This window comes from Phaseolus vulgaris, chromosome 5 (genome assembly GCF_051622355.1).
Source record: "Phaseolus vulgaris cultivar YP4 chromosome 5, ASM5162235v1, whole genome shotgun sequence".
NCBI lineage: Eukaryota > Viridiplantae > Streptophyta > Magnoliopsida > Fabales > Fabaceae > Phaseolus > Phaseolus vulgaris.
In genome coordinates this window covers 27,246,899-27,257,500 of record NC_143502.1, presented here as the reverse complement: position 1 = coordinate 27,257,500, position 10,602 = coordinate 27,246,899, and positions in this window count along the sequence as shown.

Below are 10,602 nucleotides of genomic sequence, written 5' to 3'. Positions count from 1 at the left end.
TCTCAACCTATCTCAGAGGATTCCATTTTTCCGTTCCGTAAGGTCTTTTTTTTAATTGAAGGCTCCAGGACCAGATAGGAAAGCATTGAGCTAGGATGACTTCACTACCTTAGTCTATTCACCCTCGGATCAATTCACTGGCTTGCTTACTTGCTTGGTGCACACTGACTTGACTGACTGAAGACCGGAATGGACCAATGCGAGATTTACTAAAGAAGGGCGCCAAGGAAAAGGCAAACTAGATAAAAAGCCAAGCTGACTGAATGAAATGCCGCAGCTTACTCTGACTCCGGTTTGGTACCTATTCCATATCTGAAGATTGACCACAGCCTAATGAATTGAATGCCTTACCGCTTTCAACTTTGCTTGGAGTTCGATCCGCCTATGAACTCTTCTTCATACGCTTACTCTCTTACCGGAAAGGCAACCCAACGAAAAGAGTCTTAGTCCACCACAGCTTCGTCCCAAAGCTTGGAGATGCCAGGGGCTGAAAAAGTGGGAGTTACAGTATGTTCTTCTCAAGCCAAACCTTCCGAATGGAGGCGCTGGGTTTCTCTGGACTACTCTTCTGCCATTCATTACCCTTTACATTATAGGTATATCGTTACCTTTGATCTCATTTCCATTTTTTTTATTTTTGCAGAGTCTCAGCTCTTTCCTCGAGCCCCACGGGGTCCTCTCAATCCCGCTCTCTCACTTCTGTCGCTAGAAGTGTGCTCCCCCTTTGTGCGCAGAACGCCGAGGGTGTTCAGGTCTTTCCCCTCTTTGATCTTATTGCTTTCTTTTCTCCATTTCTCACTTGGGTCTAATTGCCAGGTTCAAGTGAACCCTCAGTAGCTTGAACCTGGCAACGGTCTTTGACACATCTATTAGCTGAAGAGGCCTAACGCTGGTCTTTTTCTTCTTCCTATGACTAGCCGATGTAGACTATATCCATAGCCTTTCATATTAGTTAGGGTTGTGTCCTTAACGAATTTGTGAAACTCGTTTAGGCGAATCGATCAATATAAGGGCTTATACACCTACCTTTGAATGAAAGAAGTGTTGATTGTATGCCTGGAAAAGAGAAAGAGAAAGAGTGACTTCCGGCGGTCTGACGATTGATTGCATTTGGTTCAATTTATCTTGCTTGAGAGGGCAAAGGCAGGAAATAGAGTATGGAGTTAGAGGCTTGCTTAATGGCTTTCCGGCTTCAATGCTAAAGGCATTTCTTTGTTCTTTTTTTGGATTATGCTCTAGTGTTTTAATCATTTTTCTATCTATTCGTCTTTCTATTGATCTATTTGTTTTGCTATCATTCAGTATCAGTAAGATTGATTAGTATGTGGATTACGTGGCTCGCTCTCGCTCTTTGAGTTCTTGGTCTGAAGGTGAACGAGCTCTTGGTGTCATAATTCCTACTTGCTTTCCTTGTATCAGCTACAGCCACCGAAGCATTCTTTCGTCAACACGAGTTAGCTATTCTCTGATCTTTGTCTTATTCTTCCTTTTCGTATGTATTTTCAACCGCACAACTGGAACAAAAAATTTCATTGCCTTGAAGAGCCTTCCATTCTTAAGCCAGCCAATCCAGTCAATCAATAAAGGGGCGAAGCGGTGTGAACATGGCCTCATTCTATGACGAGTTGGAGGAGATAGCAGGCTACGGCGAGGAGCCGCCCTACGAGGAAGACAAAAGGGACACTGAGGTCCGAGGACCGGAGGCCCACGTATATGCACTCATGAATACTTATCAATTCAAAAAATTCTTTGATCGTAGAGCAGGCACGTTTCGCCGCTACGCTAAAAGGCTATTCTATTATGGATCACACGTCCAATTCTCTGGCTCAGAAAGGCTTTCGATGTTTTGATCCTTCTTCTCGTTTTCGCCGGCATGTTACCTTCCCTTTTTGGAGTACCAGCTATAGTAGTCAGTCCACTGGGTCTACCTTTTGCGTCCCTGGTGAGGTTGGTTCATCGGCCGAGTCAATCCAGTTTATAATCTTATTTTCTAGTTAGTTATAGAGCATCTAGTAGATAAACTACTAGCATGAGTAGTTAGACTACCCATACTCAGTTTACGCTGTTCGTGACAGCGATGTTCCAGTCAGACCCGTTCCAGAACCAATGAAAGAGAAAAACCCACTAGCGGGTAAACCTGTGCTTTAGCCCCCAGCAATAGATCTAGTGAGACAGGATTTTCCTTGCCTATGTTCCCCCTGAAGTGAGGCCCCACCGAATCGTCTGCTTAGTCTTCTTTCTCTTTCCTGTGCTATCCAGAAGAGTTAGACATAAGTCTAAAGTTATCCCACTAGTAATGTGCACTATCTGACTTGTCCTTGGTACATCTTATATGAAGCAGTACTGTAGCCTTACAAGCTGCTTGAATGGGTAGCGGACTTTCTATCTACGCCGAGTTTTGATGCCCGACTCAAAGCCTCCTACTCTTCCCCTTCCGCGAAGACAACCTCTGCCGCCTAGTCTGCTTGCCTTTGCTTCCTAAAGTTAGATGTCCAAGAGAAAAGGAACGAGGGGAAGAAGCGACGAGAACATAAAATCGTGAATGAAAGAGCGTGACGAGACTTTCTCAATTCGAGATGTTAGAAGGTGCAAAATCAATGGGTGCCGGAGCTGCTACAATTGCTTCAGCGGGAGCTGCTGTAGGTATTGGAAACGTATTCAGTTCATTAATTCATTCCGTGGCAAGAAATCCATCATTGGCAAAACAGTTATTCGGATATGCAATCCTGGGCTTTGCTCTAACCGAGGCTATTGCCTTGTTCGCATTAATGATGGCCTTTTTGATTCTCTTTGTTTTCTAAGTTTCTCCTTTTGAAAGGTGTAGTCTCTCCTACCTGAAGAGGACGAGGCCCCCGGAAATGGGGGGAGGAGATAAAGGAGAACCCTAAAATCCCTCATTAGGGAACACCTGTAAGATGAGTCTGCCGCTTTCTTTCATAACAGAGCCGGGAATAACGGCTGGCATAGAAGTCTCTCGCACGCAAGGAGATGCATTTCTGGTACTGGACAAGCTCTTAGGTAATAATCTCTTTCTTATTTATTCCTTTTTTCCCATGACGACTAGGAACGGGCAAATCAAAAATTTCACTTCGAAAATGCAACCCTAATGCTAGCCAAATGAAATGTAAATGTGAAGCACATGGGTGCACATGGCACATGGGTGCACAAATGAGCACATGGGGAGGGGTGTGTCTAGTTTTTATGCTCACCCCCTCCATGGGCTTTCTAGACCGGCCTTGGTAAATTTAGAGGTTTTTTTAGAAACTCTAAGTTTACCTAGGTTGGTGTTTTAGGTGCCAAAATTAATTCTAAGAAAATTAAAAATAAAGTTCCTATGCTAATTTTGACAAGAAATTAAAGTCTACTCTACACTAGAGTTTATGGCATTTGAACATGTAAAAGAACGTCTTCTTGGATCCTCTTGGCCATAACTCTATGGTTGGCCCAAATCTACCCTTTGGTGGGCTTGCATGTGGGCTTGTGCTTGGGCCTCTTCCATCAAGGAGCTTCCTATGTGTGCCTTGGGGAATACAAAGTTTTCCTTCCTTAAAAAGATACCCCTCGACCACATAGTAACCTCCTTGTGCTCTATGTTGACATTGAGCATAGATGGATGAAAATTCTTGATCTTCTTGATAAAGCTCTCTTATGTGATCAAATCCAAGAATTTGGGCACCTAATTTTGAAAAGAGCACATGCCTCCTTGAGAGAGCATCCGCCACTATGTTAGTGCTTCCTTTCTTGTATTTGATTACATAAGGAAATTGCTCAAGAAACTCCATCCATTTACCATGTCTCTTATTGAGCTTGTGCTGGCCCTTTAAATACTTTAAAGACTCGTGATCACTATGGATTACAAATTCTTTGGACACAAGGTAGTGTTCCCAAGTCTTTAGGGCTCGCACAAGAGCATAGAGCTCTTTGTCATAGGTGGGGTAGTTAAGGGTGGCACCATGGAGTTTTTCGCTAAAATACGCAATGGGGTGTCCACCTTGTAACAATACCGCACCTATGTCCACTCCCGATGCATCACATTCTATCTCAAAAGTTTTAGAAAAATTTGGGAGAGCTAGAATTGGTGCATTGGTGAGTTGAGCCTTTAGCCTTTGAAAGGCTTGCTCATGCTTATCACTCCAACAAAATGCAACATCTTTTTTGACAAGTTCATTGAGAGGGGAAGCTAAGCTTGAAAAATTAGGTACAAAATGTCTATAAAAGCTAGCTAGCCCATGGAAACTTCTTACATCGTTTACACTTTGCGGAGTTGGCCACTCTCGGATGGCTTTGATTTTCTCGGGGTCAACAGGCACCCCCCCTTTAGTTAACTATGAAACCTAGGAAAACTATGCTATCTACATAAAAGGTGCATTTATCACTATTGGCAAATAAACTATTTTTCCTAAGCACTAGAAGAACTTCCCTAAGGTGACTTAGATGGTCTTCTAGGGTTTTGCTATACACTAAGATATCATCAAAGTAAACTACTACGTATTTACCTATACAATCCCTCAAGGTATGATTCATGAGCCTCATGAATGTACTAGGGGCATTAGTGAGGCCAAATGGCATCACCAACCACTCATATAATCCAAACTTGGTCTTAAAAGCGGTTTTCCATTCATCACCCTCTTTGATTCGAATTTGGTGATACCCACTTTTAAGGTCAATTTTGGAAAATATAGTTAACCCATGTAACTCATCAAGCATGTCATCAAGCCTTGGGATTGGATGCCTATACTTGATGGTGATGTTGTTGATTGCCCTACAATCACAACACATACGCCATTTTCCATCTTTTTTGGCACCAACAAGACAGGTACAACACAAGGGCTTAGGCTCTTTTGAACCCAACCCTTCTCCAACAAGTCTTGAACTTGTGACTCTATGTCCTTGGTTTCCTCGGGGTTAGTTTTATAAGCGGGCCTATTTGGTAGGCTTGCCCCCGGAATTAAGTCAATTTGATGTTCTATACCTCTAATGGGAGGGAGTCCATTAGGTCACTCATTAGAGAATATATCTTCAAATTCACTCAAAAGATTTTCCACTTGAGGAGGTAGACTCATGGGTTCATTACTTGTGGCAGTGCATGCAAGTGTTCCCTTACAAAAGATTAGGCTAGGTTGTTCAACAAGAAGCAAATTTTTCAAGATGTTTTCAAAAGGCTTTTCTTGTTGAGCAACCTTGTGGGAAGGAACACTCTTCTCCCACGCCTTTCTATCCCTAAGGATTTTCTCTTTTTCTAGTGCTCTTTTCTTTTTGTTTTCCTCATCCCTCTTATGTTTCATTTGTATTTGGTTTTGTACCACTTGAGAATGTGGTAAAGGACTAAGTACAAACTTCCTATGCTTATGGGTGAAGGAAATCTCGTTAGTGAGACCATCATGCAAGGTTTTCTTATCAAATTGCCATGGTCTCCCTAATAAGATATGCCAAGCTTCCATAGGTACTACATCACATAAAACCTTGTCTTTGTAGTTTCCTATGGAAAACTTGATTTTCACTTGCTTATCTACACTTAGTTCCCCATTTTCATTGATCCATTGTAGTTTGTAGGGTTTGGGATGAAGAACTACTTGTAGATTGAGCTTATCAACCATCCTAGCACTACAACAATTGCAACTAGATCCACTATCCACAATGAGGGAACATATATTTTCTAAAACATTACATCCTGTATGAAAGATGTTCTCCCTTTGTGTTTCCATGGATGTGCTAGGTTGATTGTTGAGGGTTCTCCTAATCATTAACAATTCTCCCTCTAATGGAGCTACCCTCTCATCCTCTCCCCCTTCCTCTCTCTCACTTGGCTCATCCTCACCACTAGTGTACTCGTCTACACCTTTTAAGAACAAAGATCTTTGGTTTGGGCATTGTGCTTGCACATGCCCTCTCCCAAAGCACTTAAAAAACTTGACGTCCCTAGTTCGGATGGGTGGGGTGGAGGCATCTTTTGCTAAGGGCTTGGTAGTTTCCTTTGGTTTTTCTCTAGATGTGCTACCTTCCCTCTTATAGTCTTTCTTGGGATAAAAGTTGGAGTATGAACCCACCCTTTGACTTGAAGTTTTGCGCAAATTTTGTTGTTCAACTTTAATGCAAAGTTGAACCAAGTCATTCAAGTCTTGGTAGGGAAGGGGTTCAACCCTATCTCTTATCTCAAGAGAGAGGCCACTAAGGAATCTTGCTATGGTGGTTTCCTCTTCTTCTCTAATAGATGCTCTTATCATGGAGAGCTCCATTTTATGCCTATACTCCTCTACACTCATATTCTTTTGTTGGAGTCTTTGGAGCTTGTCCATTAACTCCCTATGGTAGTAGGAGGGTATATGTCGACGTCTTAAGGCTCCCCTAAGGTCATTCCAATATTCAATGGGAGGTTCCCTAGAAGACGTCTTTCTCTCTCTAGAGAGGTCCACCAATACATGGCATTTCCTTGGAAACTAAGGGTGGCTAAGGGCACCTTTCTTTCTTCACTCACCCTATGGCAAGCAAAGAGTTGCTCTACTTTCATTTCCTAATCTAGATAAATTTCTACGTTTTCCTTACCATGGAAATGAGGTAGGTCTACCCTAACTGATGGAGGAGGGCCAAGCACACCTCACCATGGAGGCCAAGACCCAAGACTAGACCGTGATGAGCGTCTAGACTCAAGGAGAGAGTGTCTAGGACGTGATGAGGGAAGGCTACACATGGAGCGTCTAGGAGGAGGCCTAGACCGTCTAGGCCCTATTACAAGGTCAATGGCTAAGCATATTCACGCCCACATGGACCTAGCCACGGATGGAAGAGAGAAGACCTTGTATATGTTACATGGAGGCCCATTAGGGGTGGCTTAGTAATTAAGGTAGTGTTAGAAAGCACAAGTTTGTCTTATATGTGATTTACCCTAGATTTGTGCACTTTCTAGAACCTTAGCACACATGACCGGCCATGTGCCATGTGCCTTGTCATTTGCATTTCATTTTGCTCCAATTTCATGTGTAATTAGCTTAGCTTTCACGGCCCATTAGCCTATAAAAGGGAAGGCCATCTCTTGTATTTTTCAAGATTATTGTGAGTAAAGTTATGCTGCCAACATTGTGCCATGCTTTGCTTCTACCTAGTTTCTAGGCTCTAATCTTCATCTTCCTCACTTACCATAGGGCTGGCCGAACCTCCCTAATCCCATACATATCATGCACCTTCAAGATCACCATAGCTCCTAGGAGGATCTTGTACATACACAACCATGGCTTCCGCACCATCTTTCACATGATTCTAAGAAGAGCTTCATGAATTTGCCATCACTAACCTCCCTTGGATTCTCTTGCTCTCTTTGCCTAGTTCTTCTAGGGGGTGGTTGGTAGTAATCATTGATTCTAAGGCTTTCCTCCCCTAGAAACTCATTGTCTTTAGAGTAAGATGCATGAGTGTGTGTTTTTTTGGAATTTTGAGATTTCTCTTCCTTTGCTCTAGTTAGTTCATTGATTTTTGACTCATTCTCCAATTGTCTATAGGAAATTAATTGAACATTCTTTGCAAGTTGTTTCAAAAGGGATTTGATGGATTTCACATCACTTTCCATAGACTTTGAAGAATGAGAAGACATGACTAGAACTTTGTGTATAGAAATGTTTTACTTTAAGAAAAATGAGGGCAGTTAATGAAGGTAGTTTTTCAGGTAAGAGAGATGAGTCACAATGGACTACTTAAATACCAAGTCTTGCCTTAGCCAAAAACTATCCCTCAAGATCTTCACACAAATCTTTCTCTTGGTGAATCACTTAAAACACAATGAGGAGGTAGAAATCAAATTTTTAATGCAAGCTATCTAACAACCCAAACAAAAATTATCAAAGCTTAAACAAGACAAAAGCAAAAGCAATTAAGCGTAGCTAACTAAATGCAATTGACGTAATTAAAACAATTAACAAATGCTAAGCTAGAAAGTTTAAGCTAGTCGGCCCTAGGTGAGGCTTTTTGGACACTTGGAGCCCTTGAAGACACACTCACCGTCTAATTGCATGATTAACAAGTAATTAACAAGAGTTAAATTGCAAAGAAATTAAATGACACTCCCTTTGTTGTTTTTCTAATTGCACTCCCTTTGTTGTTTCTTCTTTGTTGGGCCTTCCAAGGTGTGTGATGTATTTAGTATGTGTTTGTTGCTGCTCCTTGCCTTTGATCCTCTTGGGATTAGGTAATTAAATTCTTCAATTCAGCACCTATTAAGCAAAACTAGACTCCCCTCAAGTCAATTCCCACTCAACAAGTACCAATTGATATTTAATCCACCACCAAGCTTAGAGGTCAAAGAAATAAAGCAAGAAACAAGTTAATTTGAAAATACAGTACCACACAAATGTAATTAAATGTGACACAACTTAGAAAGAGTTCAAATGAAATTAGACAAGCAAATAAAAAGGCACTCAAAGAAATGGATGGCACACAAAAAGGAACCTATGGAATAACACTAGATTTGATTTAAAAACCAAAAACAACACCACTGAAACAAAATGTTGTGGTCCAGAATGCGTGACTTTTACAGATTTATGCTGAGATGGCTCTTTGATATTTGCTTCTGAAAATTGATACTCAAACAAATCAAAATCTTAAAAAAAAATTAGCATTGGTTTCACTCCAAACGCATGCACCAATTAATTTTAATAATTTTTTTAAAATCAGTGCTCAGAACCGCCAGATGTAACGTCAGGATTGCACACTTTTTTTGTAAGATTTATCTTTTTTTCAACTGATTCTTTTTTTGTTCTTTTTCTAACACCTCAATATAGTGAAATCCAGAGGCTTAGAATTTTCTTATGATGTATTTAATTTTCATAAAGCAAAACAGCCAAAACAAATTTGTGAAAACAGAGGATTCTGAAATCTGGAAACAAAAACAAAATGATATACCAACAAAAACACAATGGAATTAGTGTAATGGAATTTGTGTGGATCTAACACACAAATATGAACTCAAACTAAAATTAAAATGCACCAAAGGATCAAAACAATATAGTTTTCAGATCAAGCATTCAAATAAAACAAGAAACAAATCAATCAAGAAAAGTACTACTAGGATTTGTTGACAAATATGGAAACACATGACTTAGACAAAACTTATGGATTCATAAAATGAAAAGACTCAAGAAAATCATATGACCCAAATGAAATTTCAAGCAAGACTCAAATACCTAAAAATAAATAAAAAAACAGCAACACAAAGATATCAAGAATCCTACGCAAAATTAAAAATAGATGTTCAAGCACAATTTTGAACAAAACCCACCGATTGAAATGAATAAACAAGCATTCAAATCATATTAAAACAAAAAAACAGCAAGAAAACTTGGAATAAAGATGAACAACTTGGAAATAAGAAGAACTCAAAAAGAAAAATGCAAAGAGATACTCATCTTTGAAGAACCATAGCTCTAGATACCAAATGATGGCATTCCTATGAGCTCTTCTTTGAGTTTTGGTGATGAAACTTGCGGAAGCTTGAGGAGGAGATGAGTAAGGCCTTCCTAAGAAGTATGGGTGCCTTGAAGGTACATGAGAGTGGGGAATTGGGGAGGTTCGGCCAGCCCCTTTGAAGGTGATGAAGTGAAGATTAAAACCTAGATGTTAGGCAAGGAGTAGTGTATGGCACAAAATTGGCAGCATAACAATATTCTATTCAATCTTAAAAATACATGATGTTGGCTCCTCCTTTAATAGGCTAAGGAGGACCATAAAGGTTAACCCTAAGGATAAGCAAATGCAATCCAAATGAAACCTAAATGACATCACAAGGACTCATGGCACATGGTCGGCCCTAAAGAAGGAAACCTTGTAGAAACGTAGCAAATCTAGCAAATCTAGGTCAAATCCTCATGGAATCAAGTTTGGGCTATTTACACCACAACTAATACTAAGCTACTCTTGATGGGCCTTCATGTAGCATATACAAATAGCTCTCTCTTCCATCCGTAGCTTGGTCCAAGTCTTCATGGATTCTCTTGGCCATGGACCTAGTAATTGGTCCTAGACGCTCTTGGTTTGCCTTTGGATGCTCATGTCTTGGCTCTAGACGCTCTTGGCTTGGCTCTAGACGCTCTTGGTTTGGCTCTAGACGCTCTTGGCTTGGCTCTAGACGCTCTTGGTTTGGCTCTTGTCTTTCATGAGAGGTTGAGCTTGGCCCTCTTCCATCAGTAAATATATAGAAAAAAATGTAAATATATTTTTAAAAATTAAAAACAGTAATCGTACATAATAAAAAAACTATAAATATATTTAGAAAAAAAAATAAAAACTTACTTAAAGGTGAAGAGCACTGGAAAGAAGAAGTATCGAAAAGAAGAAGCACTGGAAAGAAGAAGAAGAAGTAATGTGATGAAGAGAATCTGAAAAATAAAATAAAAAGATAACAAAATTCAACATTTTTCTCACACAAGGGAGAATAGATTCTCCTTCTACCTTTAAAAGTCACATAATTGATTCTCCCAAATCACTTCTATAGAAAATCGATTTTACATCTTTTGGAAAAATATAAAATCAATTATGCGCCATTAACCATATGAAAAATCAATTTTACAACATGTACAAGATAGGAAAATCGATTCTACAACATGTACAAAGATAGGA